Raw genomic sequence first — 13,737 nt, forward strand, 5'->3', positions numbered from 1 at the left:
ACCAGACACATTTCATTCCTCTAATGTGACCCTCAGCCTGTCAGCCTGTTATTTATGAGCCAGACCTGAACACCATGACTGAAATCACCTCAATTAACTATACTGTTAATAATGAGAGGCATGTGCAGAGAGGAGTGGCAGTAGTCTGGTGTGGAGAGAGCATTAGGGCTGGGGTAGGATAAAGAGCATAAGTCAGGAAACTTGGGGCTCTGGGGTATAGTAGTGTAGTGGAATGTGTATTAGGGCTGGGGTAGGATAAAGAGCATAAGTCAGGAAACCTGGGGCTCTGGGGTATAGTAGTGTAGTGGAATGTGTATTAGGGCTGGGGTAGGATAAAGAGCATAAGTCAGGAAACCTGGGGCTCTGGGGTATAGTAGTGTAGTGGAATGTGTATTAGGGCTGGGGTAGGATAAAGAGCATAAGTCAGGAAACCTGGGGCTCTGGGGTATAGTAGTGTAGTGGAATGTGTATTAGGGCTGGGGTAGGATAAAGAGCATAAGTCAGGAAACCTGGGGCTCTGGGGTATAGTAGTGTAGTGGAGAGAGTATTAGGGCTGGGGTAGGATAAAGAGCATAAGTCAGGAAACCTGGGGCTCTGGGGTATAGTAGTGTAGTGGAGAGAGTATTAGGGCTGGGGTAGGATAAAGAGCATAAGTCAGGAAACCTGGGGCTCTGGGGTATAGTAGTGTAGTGGAATGTGTATTAGGGCTGGGGTGTATAAGAGAACGTTGGAAGGGTATGGTGGGAAGGGGACAGGGGACAGGGGGAGGAATGGTATAGTCGTGAGGATTTGGTGTATGGATCCCTCAAATTCACATCTGAACCTCGACGCCATTTCCACTGCTTTTTTCATTCTTCCCCTCTAATCAGGGACTGATTTAGACATTGGACACCAGGTGGGTGCAATTAAATATTAGGTTGAATAGAAAACCACCAGTAGTCCAGACCTTCTAGGGTAGGATTTCAATACCCCAGGCATAGAGGAAAGGAGAGGGGACAAGGACAGGGGACAAGGGGAAAAGGACAGGGAACAAGGGGAAAAGGAAAGGGGACAAGGACAGGGGACAAGGGGAAAAGGACAGGGGACAAGGACAGGGGACAAGGACAGGGGACAAGGGGAAAAGGAAAGGGGACAAGGACAGGGGACAAGGACAGGGGACAAGGGGAAAAGGAAAGGGGACAAGGACAGGGAACAAGGGGAAAAGGAAAGGGGATAAGGACAGGGAACAAGGGGAAAATGAAAGGGGACAAGGACAGGGGACAAGGACAGGGAACATGAAAGGGGACAAGGACAGGGGACAAGGACAGGGAACAAGGGGAAAAGGAAAGGGGACAAGGGGACAAGGACATGGAACAAGGGGAAAAGGAAAGGGGACAAGGACAGGGGACAAGGGGAAAAGGACAGGGGACAAGGAAAGGGTCAAGGGGACAAGGAAAGGGGACCAGACAGGTTGAGTAGTGGACTTTAGGGAGCTGATGTGAAACTCTTTGTTCAGTTTACCAGCACTCCCCTAGACTTTGACCACAGCTTGAGTCTCTGAACTGTTCTCTCTGAGTTTGCGTGGCCTGCCAGGACCTGCCTGAGAACCAGGAGAGTTGTGTGTGATGTCTGAATACCCAGCAGACCCCTGCTGATTGAGCCATCAATGTAGAGTGGAGAGGAGTTGACTAAAGTGAATTTCTCTGCCATGTTTACAACAGATACTGTATATCACCCTTTGTGTCAAGAATATGATGACAAAGTAATGACTAACGCTTGTGGTTTGATAGGTCTTTTAATTTTAACATTTAAAATCATTAACTTGTACAGAATACGGTCCCTCTTCAAGCCACAAACTAACTATATCTCCCTCCAAAATAATAATGTTCCTGTCTTAGACCAAGAAGAAAAAATAAAGTTGCTTACTCTTCTTCGGTTGCAATACAAGTTCACAGTCTACAGCTGCTGCCTGCCTGCTCTGCCAGCAAATGCTCACCCTCAACCAAAGGAGATGTTTAACTCAGTGGATCCTCTCATGGCGAATGCCAATATATTAAATCTGCCCACCAAAAATGTGTGTTGCGTAACAGTCTGGCTGGTTGAGGCCGCGGACACCTGTGAAGCTGTAGTGTTATTTCATTTTTATTCCCTCCGTCTGTCTCCCTCTCTCCTCTTCAACTTCTGTGGTTGTTGGGATTTTTCCGTCTTGTCAGTGGTCATCCATCACTCTAGGGCTTCCTGCTGAGCCGGCAGTCTGAGGAGAGAGAGAGACACACACAGAGAGAAAGACAGAGAGAGAGACAGAGAGAGAAACAGAGAGAGAGTATAAGAGAGGGATAGAGAGAGTGAATGAGCATGAGAGAGGGAGAGGAAGAGACGCATACAGGTAACTACCAAAATAAAGGAAACACAAACACACCGTGTATTAAAAGTGCGATGGGCCAACACGAGCCAGAACAGCTTCAATGCACCTTGGCAAAGATTCTACAAGTGTCTAGAACTCTATTGGAGGGATGTGACACCATTCTCCAGCATTTTCTGTTTTGTTGTTTTGTCGATTGTGGTGGAAAACGCTGTCTCAGGCCCGGCTTCAGAATCACCCATAAGTGTTCAATTGGGTTGAGATCTGGTGACAGACAGACAGACAGACAGACAGACAGACAGACAGACAGACAGACAGACAGACAGACAGACAGACACACACAGCTGTGTTTGAAAGAAAATGCAGGACTTTTTGGCGTATATATATTTTTTAAATAACACCTAACTTAAACACTAAACTAACCCTAACCCTACCACTAACCCCAAAACCGTAAGCCTAACCCTTAAGCTTAAAATAGCATTTTAACAAATTCAGGAGCTGAAAAAAGTAATGACTTTTCAAAAATATAATTGTTTTCCAACCTTTTTAGTAGGACATTAAGGTGAAATGTCCTCGAGACCTCTCTTTCAAAGTCACTGAGATTTCTTCTTCTAGGCATGGTAGCCACAATAATGGTCAACTGGGCATTTTAATACAAGACTCTAAGCATGATATATACTGTAAATACAGTATATGTATAAATAGTATACAGGTAACTGTGACGTTTTCTACCACCATCAACAAACCACTAAATGATGGAATTCCTCGTGGAAGAATGACGTCTCTTTCCTCTAATAGAGTTCCAGAAAAGTGTTTTAAACCAAGGTGCATTGAAGGTGTTCTGGCTCGTGATGTCCTATTAAGACTCTTTTTGTTGGTGTTTCCTTTATTTTGGCAGTTACTTGAATGTATGCATGTATGCATGTATGTATGTAATGTATGCATGCATGTATGTATGTATATATGCAGTTGAAGTCGGAAGTTTACATACACTCAGGTTGGAGTCATTAAAACTAGTTTTTCAACCACTCCACAAATTTCTTGTCAACAAACTATAGTTTTGTTAAGTCGGTTAGGACATCTACTTTGTACACAAGTAATTTTTCCAACAATTGTTTACAGACAGATTATTTCACTTATAATTCACTGTATCACAATTACACTAAGTTGACTGAGTGTAACATACACTAAGTGGACTGTGCCTTTAAACAGCTTGGAAAATTCCAGAAAATTATGTCATGGCTTTACAAGCTTCTGTTAGGCTAATTGGCATAATTTGAGTCAATTGGAGGTGGACTTGTGGATGTATTTCTAGTCGTACCTTCAAACTCAGAGCCTCTTTGCTTGACATAATGGGAAAATCAAAAGAAATCAGCCAAGACCTCAAAAAAAATTGTAGACCTCCACAAGTCTGGTTCATCCTTGGGAGCAATTTCCAAACAGCTGAAGGTACCACGTTCATCTGTACAAACAATAGTACGCAAGTATAAACACCATGGGACCACGTAGCCGTCATACCGCTCAGGAAGGAGACGCGTTCTGTCTCCTAGAGATGAACGCACTTTGGTGCAAAAAGTGCAAATCAATCCCAGAACAACAGCAAAGGACCTTGTGAAGATGCTGGAAGAAAACAGGTACAAAAGTATCAATATCCACAGTAAAACGAGTCCTATATCGACATAACCTGAAAGGCAGCTCAGCAAGGAAGAAGCCACTGCTCCAAAACCGCCATAAAAAAAGCCAAACTATGGTTTGCAACTGCACATGGGGACAAAGATCGTACTTTTTGGATAAATGTCCTCTGGTCTGATGAAACAAAAATAGAACTGTTTGGCCATAATGACCATCGTTATGTTTGGAGGGAAAAGGGGGAGGCTTGCAAGCCGAAGAACACCATCCCATCCTTGAAGCACAGGGGTTGCAGTATCATGATGTGGGGGTGCTTTGCTGCAGGAGGGACTGGTGCACTTCTCAAAATAGATGGCATCATGAGGTAGGGAAATTATGTGGATATATTGAAGAAACATCTCATGACATCAGTCAGGAAGTTAAAGCTTGGTTGCAAATGGGTCTTCCAAATGGACAGTGACCCCAAGCACACTTCTAAAGTTGTGACAAAATGGTTTAAGGACAACAAAGTCAAGGTATTGGAGTGGCCATCACAAAGCCCTGACCTCAATCCTATAGAAAATTTGTGGGCAGAACTGAAAAAGCATGTGCGAGAAAGAAGCCTACAAACCTGGCTCAGTTACACCAGCTCTGTCAGGAGGAATGGGCCAAAATTCACCCAAATTATTGTGGGAAGCTTGTGGAAGGCTACCCAAAATGTCTGACCCAGGTTAACCTCACTAGGGTATGTGGGTTGCTAGCTTCCCACCTGGCCAACATCCAGTGAGATTGCAGAGCGCCAAATTCAAATACAGAAATAGTCATTTTAAAAATTTAGAAAACATACAAGTATTTTACATAGGTTTAAAGATTAACTTCTTGTGAATCCAACCACAGTGTCAGATTTCAAAAAGGCTTTATGGTGAAGGCATACCTTACGATTATTTGAGGACATCGCCCAGCAGACAAATCATTACAAACAGGAACCAGCCAAGTAGAACAGTTACACAAGTCAGAAATAGAGAAAAAAATGAATCACTTACCTTTGATGATCTTCATATGGTTGCACTCAAAAGACAAGACATTCATTTACTCAATAAATGTTTGTTTTGTTCGATAAAGTCTCTCATGTCCAAAAACCTCAGTTTTGTTCGCGCGTTTTCTTCAGTAATCCACAGGCTCAAACGCAGTCACAACAAGCAGACAAAAAAATCTAAATTGTATCCCTAAAGTTCATAGAAACATGTCAAACGATGTTTATATTCAATCCTCAGGTTGTTTTTAGCCTAAATAATCGATAACATTTCAACCGGACAATAACGTTGTCAATATAAAAGGTAAACAAGAAATGCACTCTCTCGGGATTGTGCATGAAAAAGCTCTGTGACACTGCACGGTCCACTCATTCAGACTGCTCTTACTCCCTCATTTTTCAGAATACAAGCCTGAAACAATTTCTAAAGACTGTTGACATCTAGTGGAAGGCATAGGAGCTGCAATTTGAGTCATAAGTCAATGGATACTGTAATGGCATTGAATAGACAACTACAACAACAACAAATCATACTTCCTGGATGAATTTTTCTCATGTTTTTGCCTTCCAAATCAGTTCTGTTATACTCACATACACTATTTCAACAGTTTTGGAAACTTTAGAGTGTTTTCTATCCAACTCTACCAATTATAAATTCCGAATGCTGCCCCCTACCCTAGAAAAGTTAAACAATTTAAAGGCAATGCTACAAAATACAAATTGAGTGTATGTAAACTTCTGACCCACTGGGAATGTGATGAAAGAAATAAAAGCTGAAATAAATCACTCTCTACTGTTATTCTGACATTTCACATTCTTAAAATAAAGTGGTGATCCTAACTGATGTAAAACAGGGAATTTTTTACTAGGATTAAATGTCAGGAATTGTGAAAAACTGAGCTTAAATGTATTTGGCTAATGTGTATGTAATTACAATTGTGATACAGTGAATTATAAGTGAAATAATCTGTCTGTAAACAATTGTTGGAACAATTTGTCATGCACAAAGTAGATGTTCTAACCAACTTGCCAAAACTATAGTTTGTTAACAAGAAATTTGTGGAGTGGTTGAAAAACGAGTTTTAATGTCTCCAACCTAAGTGTATGTAAACTTCTGACTTCAACTATATACAGTATGCTGGCCCATGTTGACTCCACAGTTTTGTCAAGTTGGCTGGATGTCCTTTGGGTGGTAGACCATTCTTGATATACATGGGAAACTGTTGAGGGTGAAAAACCTAGCAGCATTCCAGTTCTTGACACACTCAAACCGGTGTGCATGGCACCTACTACCATTTCCCGTTCAAAGGCACTTCAATATTTTGTCTTGCCCTTTCACCCTCTGAATGACATGGATTTAACAGGTGACATCAATAAGGGATCATAGCTTTCACCTAGATTCCCCTGGTCAGTCTATGTCATGGGAAGAGCAGGTATTCCTAATATTTTCTACACACAGTGGGAGGCCCCGGTGCACAACTGAGCAAGAGGACAAGTACATTGGAATGTCTAGTTTAAGAAACAGACGCCTCAACTGGCAGCTTCATTAAATAGTACCCGCAAAACACCAGTCTCAATGTCAACTGTGAAGAGGCGACTCCGGGATGGTGGCCTTCTAGACACTCTAATGTACTTGTGCTCTTGCTCAGTTGTCCTCTGGGGCTTCCCACTCCTCTATTCTGGTTAGAGACAGTTTGCACTGTTCTGTGAAGGGAGTAGTACACAGCATTGTATGAGATTTTCAGTTTCTTGGCAATTTCTCACATGGAATAGCCTACATTTCTAAGTGACCCCAAACTTTTGAACGGTAGTGTATATATATATATATATAGTAGAGATAGTGAGAGAATGAGATGGGCTAGGGAGAGAGATTTCAAACCTGAAAACCCATTCCACTAAACCTGAACCCTCATCCGTTCCAAACATATGGGATGTTAGGATGGCAGCATGCCCATCCACAGATCCAGCGATCAAACAGAACAATATAGGTCCTCATCCTTGACTCACAGAGATCTCAGAGGAACCCTGCCTCCATCCCAGACTTCTAACCGATGCTGACGGTTCTGAACTCTCAATCCAAAATTTGATCACTGACGCTGTCTGTCAATGCTAATGGTTGACCGTAGGTCCAGTGGTTTCACTCATACATCTAGATCAACTGGGCTGAGAACAACTCCAGTGACCTCACCATTAAGTATGTAGGCGAAGCAAGAGAGTCAGAGAGAGCAGTCTGTTAGTCCTCATTATCATAGCCCTTCTTCCGTGTGTTGACCTCTCCCATCACCATCATGCCTTTGATCCAAACTCATTAATCATTATCCGCTTGCCAGGCATAACCTGATATCCTGTTCATTTCTAGAAAGCTCCGTCCTACTCCGTCTCTGCTCTGTGTCCAGCTGGCTCCCTGTACAGGACTAAACTGTGTTAAAACTGGCACCAACATCCTTCGCTAATGGCCAAGTCTGAAGCAACCACCATCCCAACAACTCAGCAGTGAGGACTCAGTCTCTCTCACTTACAGAGTTCCTGGAAATGTCCACTGTGATGTGCAGGTCAGAAGAAATAACACTTCCGACTACAGGAGCCACAAGGCTGCCATCATGGGATTTAACCAAAGACACACAGAATGTTATCAGACATTATCACAGTCAAATGAGTGATTTTTACCACAAATCTTATAGCAGTATGTTTAGTCTCTTTTGTAGAATATTATTTACATTCCCATCATGTCTGGCATGAGGAGTCTGAATGGAATGGAGCCGACTGTAGTTGTTTTTGTTTATGTTGGTTGTTTACAACCGCAAGACAACCTGCCAGGGCATAGTTGGCACCTGGGTTATAAAGGCATGATTTGATGTGCTTTTTCTGGTTTGAGACGGCAGTATAAAACAGTATACTACTAAAAAAGAAGATGCCTGTACCATGTCAGATATAGATTTAAAGGTGAATCGATAAGGAATAGACTAATCCGCTCCTTACGACCCCCCTGCGTAACCATGTCCAGTGGCACCGTGGCCTCCCTGACCACTCCTGACCCTAATGGTTGGCTATCTAAGGAGTGCACGGGGAAAGGTAGGTCTAACGACACCAGGGGAATCCCTAGCCTTAACGCGAGCCTACGATCCATGAAGTTCCCAGCTGTGTCTGAATCAACTAGCACCTTATGCTGTAGAGAGGGAGTTCTAGTTGGAGGAGGAACCCCTGACACCCAGCCGCCGTCCCATCATACTCCCTAGGGAGCGCCAGACGCAGAACCCCGGAGCCGGATCCTGTAGCAGGGGTAGGAGGTGCTGGTGGAGGGGGTGCTGGAGATGAGGTGGGAAGGCCACTCCTCTCCCATCGGTCCATCCTCTCCATCATCAGATCCATGGCCGATCCTATACGGTGGAGAATGCTGGTGTGATGGAAGAGGAGAGGGGGTGCGGCTGCTCCTGCTGATTCCATTTAAGGTGCGGGATTCTGTCACGGATAACTAGGTGCGTGAGAAGGAATCAGGCGCAGACAGCATATATTTCCACAGAAAGAAGTGCACTTTAATAATTGCACAGAAAACAATGCCCACAACACAGGGCGCGGAAAAATGTGGACCAACCCACAGGGTACCAGGTCCGGAGCACGAACACCAAAATCATACACAAGTAACAAGAGTAATCCCGCACAAAACAAGGGCGGGTATACTAACTTTAAATTAGGAAGCCCATCAAGCAAACACAAAAGACACAGGTGCAACTAATAAGACAAAACAAACAGAAAACGAAAAAGGGATCGGTGACAACGACCGCCGAGTACCGCCCGAACAGGCAGGGGAACCAACTTCGGCGGAAGTCGTGACAGTTTGAAGACACAGTCAACTTAGTGTATGTAAACTTCTGACCCATTGGAATTGTGATACAGTGAATTATAAGTGAAATAATCTGTTTGTAAACAATTACTTGTGTCATGCACAAAGTAGATGTCCTAACCGACTTTCCAAAACTATAGTTTGTTAACATGAAATTTGTGGAGTGGTTGAAAAAACTGTTTTAATGACTTCAACCTAAGTGTATGTAAACTTCCGACTTCAACTGTACATCAAAGCTGGGACCGAGAGACTGAAAAACAGCTTCTTTCTCAAAGCCATCAGACTGTTAAATAGCCATCACTAGCACATTAGAACCTGCTGCCCTATATACATATATTTGAAATCACTGCCACTTTAATAATGGAACACTACTCATCTCGTGTGTATATACTGTATTCTATCCTATTCTTCTGAATCTTAGTCTATGCCGCTATGACATTGCTCATCCAAATATTTATATAGTCTTAATTCCATCCCTTTACTTTAGATGTGTGTATTGTGAAATTGTTAGATATTCCTTGTTAGAAATTACTGCACTGTTGAAGCTAGAAACACAAGAATTTCACTACACCCACAATAACATCTGCTAAACACGTGTATGCGACCAAATAAATTAGATTTGTTGAGCTCATATTGGGGCCTAAAAGGGCAGCAGATCCAAAGAGTGCTTGTTTCAGGTGAGGTGAGGGCTGATCTCGAGTCATCTGCTTTGGGGGCAATGTGGAGCTGATGAGCAATGTTGCATCGTCCCAACAATGTGGGCAGACTACATATTGTATAAGAATGACAACCAAGTTGTTACTATCAAATATACACTGAGTGTACAAAACATGAATAATCTGTTATTTCCATGACATAGACTGACCAGGTGAATCCGTGTGAAAACTATGATCCCTTATTGTCACCTGTTAAATCCACTTCAGTCAGTGTAGATGTATTAGCCCGCATTGCTTTGAATACAATTGGAGGAGGCCTGCAGGAGAGAACGAGGCCAGGAGCTGGAAAATGGGGATAACTTTAACAGCAAACAGCAGTCTGCCAATACTGCATTCTGAGTAAACGAAAAGAAGTTCAAAATAGTAAGGTGTACTGTCGATCCATCCATCATAATCATATGAAAAGAGAACATGCATAAATCTGAGTTGAACTTCTGTTTTTTCAATCTCTTTTTACTCCCCGTTCATGACCAATCGCCAAACTAAGACCTGTTGATTTCCGTCAGCTGTTTCCAAGCTCAAATCAGATTAAAGTAGTATATGGTTGTGTACTTTAGGTGTGACATGTAGCGATGGCTAAGTGTAAATACTGTACCAAGACCCCGGATCCAGTAATTCCTTGGCCGAGGGAGACAGACAGGAGCCAGAGACAGGGCCCTTTCAGCCCAGCCAAACTCAGCAGGAGCACCAGAACATTACTCTGATGTTTGGATGGCCAGCATCTTGGAAAGGTATTTGTAGAGGAGGTGAATGTTTGGAATAATCCCCTCCTCATATCTGAACTTTTTCTCAGAAAACATCTGGTGGAAATATGGGTCGCCAGGCCAACCCAGCTCTGTTCCTGGCCTTGTCATAAAGGGTTGCCATGGAAATCCAAATGGTATTGATGGGTATCATGACCTGGGATTGGCCAAGACGGGCCACCCCCTGTAGTTACTGGCCAATGAATTGGCAGGATGTTTCTCTCTCTAGCTGTACTGCACTGCACTGTGTAGGGACCTTGAGAAGTACTGGACTAGAGGTGATTGTGTAACACTAAGGCAGGGCAGTCAGTGATCCTCACACATTACTAAACCATAATTACCTCTTAAACATCTGAAATGCAGGATGGTACTTTGCTAACCTTCCAACCCTTAACCTTGCCCTGGTCATAAGCTTGAATTTACAGAACCTGAACTTTAACTGAAGCTAAAATAATGACTGTGGATATCTCTTGAGTAGGACATAATTATGATGATTAGAGTTACTATTCCTGGTCCTCGTGTGTGTGTGTTCTGTGTGTGTGTGTGTTTGGTTAGGAGGTCTGCTATGTATCTGGGCAGTCTGCTAGTCCCATTCTCATCCATCATACTGCACATGGATCAAAGACCCATTCTCAGCACTGGCCTGGAAATCAAATGTGGCAATGTAACAAACAAAAAAAGATTGTTTGGTGGTTTAGCTTCTGTGTTTTGTTGGCTTTGTGTGTGTGTTTTGTATAACCTGTTTTAGCCTTGGTTTGGTGTTTTTCTGTGATTCTCCTGGGTTTTGGTGGTTTTATAATATGTGTTTGGTGGTTTTAGTTGTTTGGGAATTTTACAGTTTTGCTAAGCTCATATGTGAAGAGCTGCAGGCATTATATGGACGTTTTCAGGTCAAACTCATTGACGCTCGAGTGTAGAAAGCATCTGGGTGATTCTCCTTAACACGGCTGCCCCTCCACAATTACAGAGAAATCGTACCTCAATTACAGCATCACCACAGGCTCACAGAAGCTAACAGAGGTGTGTGCAGGGGGAGAGAGGTGTGTGGGGATGTTAGAAGGGGTGGGATAGATCTAATCTAGGAAGTGTTTGAAGCTTTTTGAAGGCGTCAGGGTGACTAATTTGTGTTAGTAAAACTGTCAGTTGTGTCTCCTCTCGGACTAAAGCCTCATGGTCTCACATCTTATGACATCTTAGTGTCCAGTTCCACTCTGTTTTTATGGTCTAGTTTTGCCAAGATGTTCTCCATCAAGCAGTTTTTTAGTCCGTGACTAGGTTTAGTCCAGCTAGGAAATCATTTTAAAATGCCCATCTCCATTTATTTTTTTAACCTTTATTTAACTAGGCTAGTCAGTTAAGAACAAATTCTTATTTTCAATGACGGCCTAGGAACAGTGGGTTAACTGCCTTGTTCAGGGGCAGAACGACAGATTTGTACCTTGTCAGCTCGGTGGTTTGAACTTGCAACCTTACTTAGTTACTAGTCCAACGTTCTAGTCCAACGCTCTAACCACTAGGCTACCCTGCCGCCCCACACAGTTGCTGTTGAAATATACTTCTGAAAAGCCGGAGACCAAGGACTACCACTGTAACCAGGTTTCCATCCAACCATTTAATGCAGATTAATTACCTGGCGCATGTAAAACTTCACGACCGGGCTGATGGAAACAGGAAATGACTATACAGTTGTATAAATGTCGACAGATTATTTGTTTTTTCAGCGTGGTGGGGTCTTTTTGTGTCGGTAAATTGAATTATCTGAGAAATCACAGTGGAAACGTTTTTGTGCAAATATTGATAAATAACCATCATATCGAAGAAACTTGGTCACGCAGAGTTATGTTGTATGGTCCTCCCACGATGACTCGGGAAAGCATACAGTTTATTAGGCTACAGATTAAATAAATTATGGTGAGCTTCCTGTACTCCCTGTTCACCCACGACTGCGTGGCCAAGCACGACTCCAACACCATCATTAAGTTTGCTGACGACACAACAGTGGTAGCCGACAAAAGATGAGACAGCCTATAGAGAGGAGGTCAGAGACCTGGAAGTGTGGTGCCAGGACAAGAACCTCTCCCTCAACGTGATCAAGACAATGGAGCTGATCGCAAGACAACAGGCCTCCATTATCTTCAACAGGGCTGAAGTGGAGCGGGTTGAGAGTTTCAAGTTCCTTTGTGTCCACATCACCAACAATTTGTCATGGTCCAAACACACCAGGACAGTTGTGAAGAGGGCACGACAACTCCTTTCCCCCTCAGTAGACTGAAACGATTTGGCATGGGTCCCCAGATCCTCAGAAAGTTATACAGCTGCACCATCGAGAGCATCCTGACCGTTTGCATCACCGCCTGGTATGGCATCTGCTCGGCATCTGACCGTAAAGCGCTACAGAAGGTAGTGTGTACGGCACAGTACATCACTGGGGCCAAGCGTCCTGCCATCCAGGACCTATATAATAGGTGGTGTCAGAGGAAGGCCCTAAAATTGTCAAAGACCCCAGTCACCCAAGTCATAGACTGTTCTCTCTGCTACCGCACGGCAAGCGGTACCGGAGCGCCAAGTCTAGGACCAAAAGGCTCCTTAACAGCTCCTACCCCCAAGCCATAAGACTACTGAACAGTTAATCAAATGGCCACCGGGACTATTTACATCGCCACCCCCCGCATATTGACTCCATACCCGTACCCCTTGTACATAGCCTCGTTATTGTTATGGAATTTTTTTAACTTTTTGATCAGATTTTTTTATTTGATTTTTCACTTTAGTTTATTTGGTAAATATTTTCTTAACTCTATTTCTTGAACTGCATTGTTGGTTAAGGGCTTGTAAGTAAACATTTCACGGTAAGGTCAGCACATGTTGTATTCGGTACATGTGACAAATAAAATGTGATTTGATTTGATTCACAGGGTGTTGAAAGTGCACAGTGAGGAGCTTGATGCTCCTTTCCAATAAATATATCGAGGGTCTTATTCTGGTGACATGATCATCGATGTTTGGCTGCCGTTTGACAAAAAATAATGTTGCATTTATCCATAATAACATCATCATTTAGGTAGCCTACCTGCACTGCACGTCACTGACGTCGTGGAAACCAACCAAGTTGCAGCGTACATTTTCCTTTATTTATACAAACATCACCAACAAAACAAGAAACGAAGACGCGACCGTGAAATTTACTAGGGCTGTGGTGCCACTAACAAAGACAACTTCCCCATAAAATACAAAGGAAGAAAGGCTGCCTAAGTATGATTCCCAATCAAAGACAACGATAGATAGCTGTCCCTGATTGAGAACCATAGAAATAGAAAGAAAGCCAAAACATAGAAACAGAAAACATAGAAATAAAGAAACTAGAATGCCCACATTAGTCACACCCTGGCCTACCCAAAATAGAGAATAAAAGCCTCTCTATGGCCAGGGTGTGACACTGTATCTGTGAGCGGGTG

At 43.1% G+C, this 13,737-nt stretch overlaps 1 long non-coding RNA gene across 1 annotated transcript; it reads right to left on the bottom strand.

The window, feature by feature from the left end:
- Positions 1 to 1,755: 1,755 nt before the first annotated feature.
- Positions 1,756 to 13,523, bottom strand: LOC118942059. Its single transcript, XR_005037981.1, has 3 exons — positions 13,353 to 13,523; positions 9,729 to 9,874; positions 1,756 to 2,233 (listed from the first exon to the last, which is right to left on the bottom strand). It is a non-coding gene; the product is annotated as an uncharacterized LOC118942059 (long non-coding RNA).
- Between the last annotated feature and the right edge of the window lie 214 nt (positions 13,524 to 13,737).

The sequence above is a fragment of the Oncorhynchus mykiss genome, chromosome 20, assembly GCF_013265735.2.
Source record: "Oncorhynchus mykiss isolate Arlee chromosome 20, USDA_OmykA_1.1, whole genome shotgun sequence".
Classification (NCBI taxonomy): domain Eukaryota; kingdom Metazoa; phylum Chordata; class Actinopteri; order Salmoniformes; family Salmonidae; genus Oncorhynchus; species Oncorhynchus mykiss.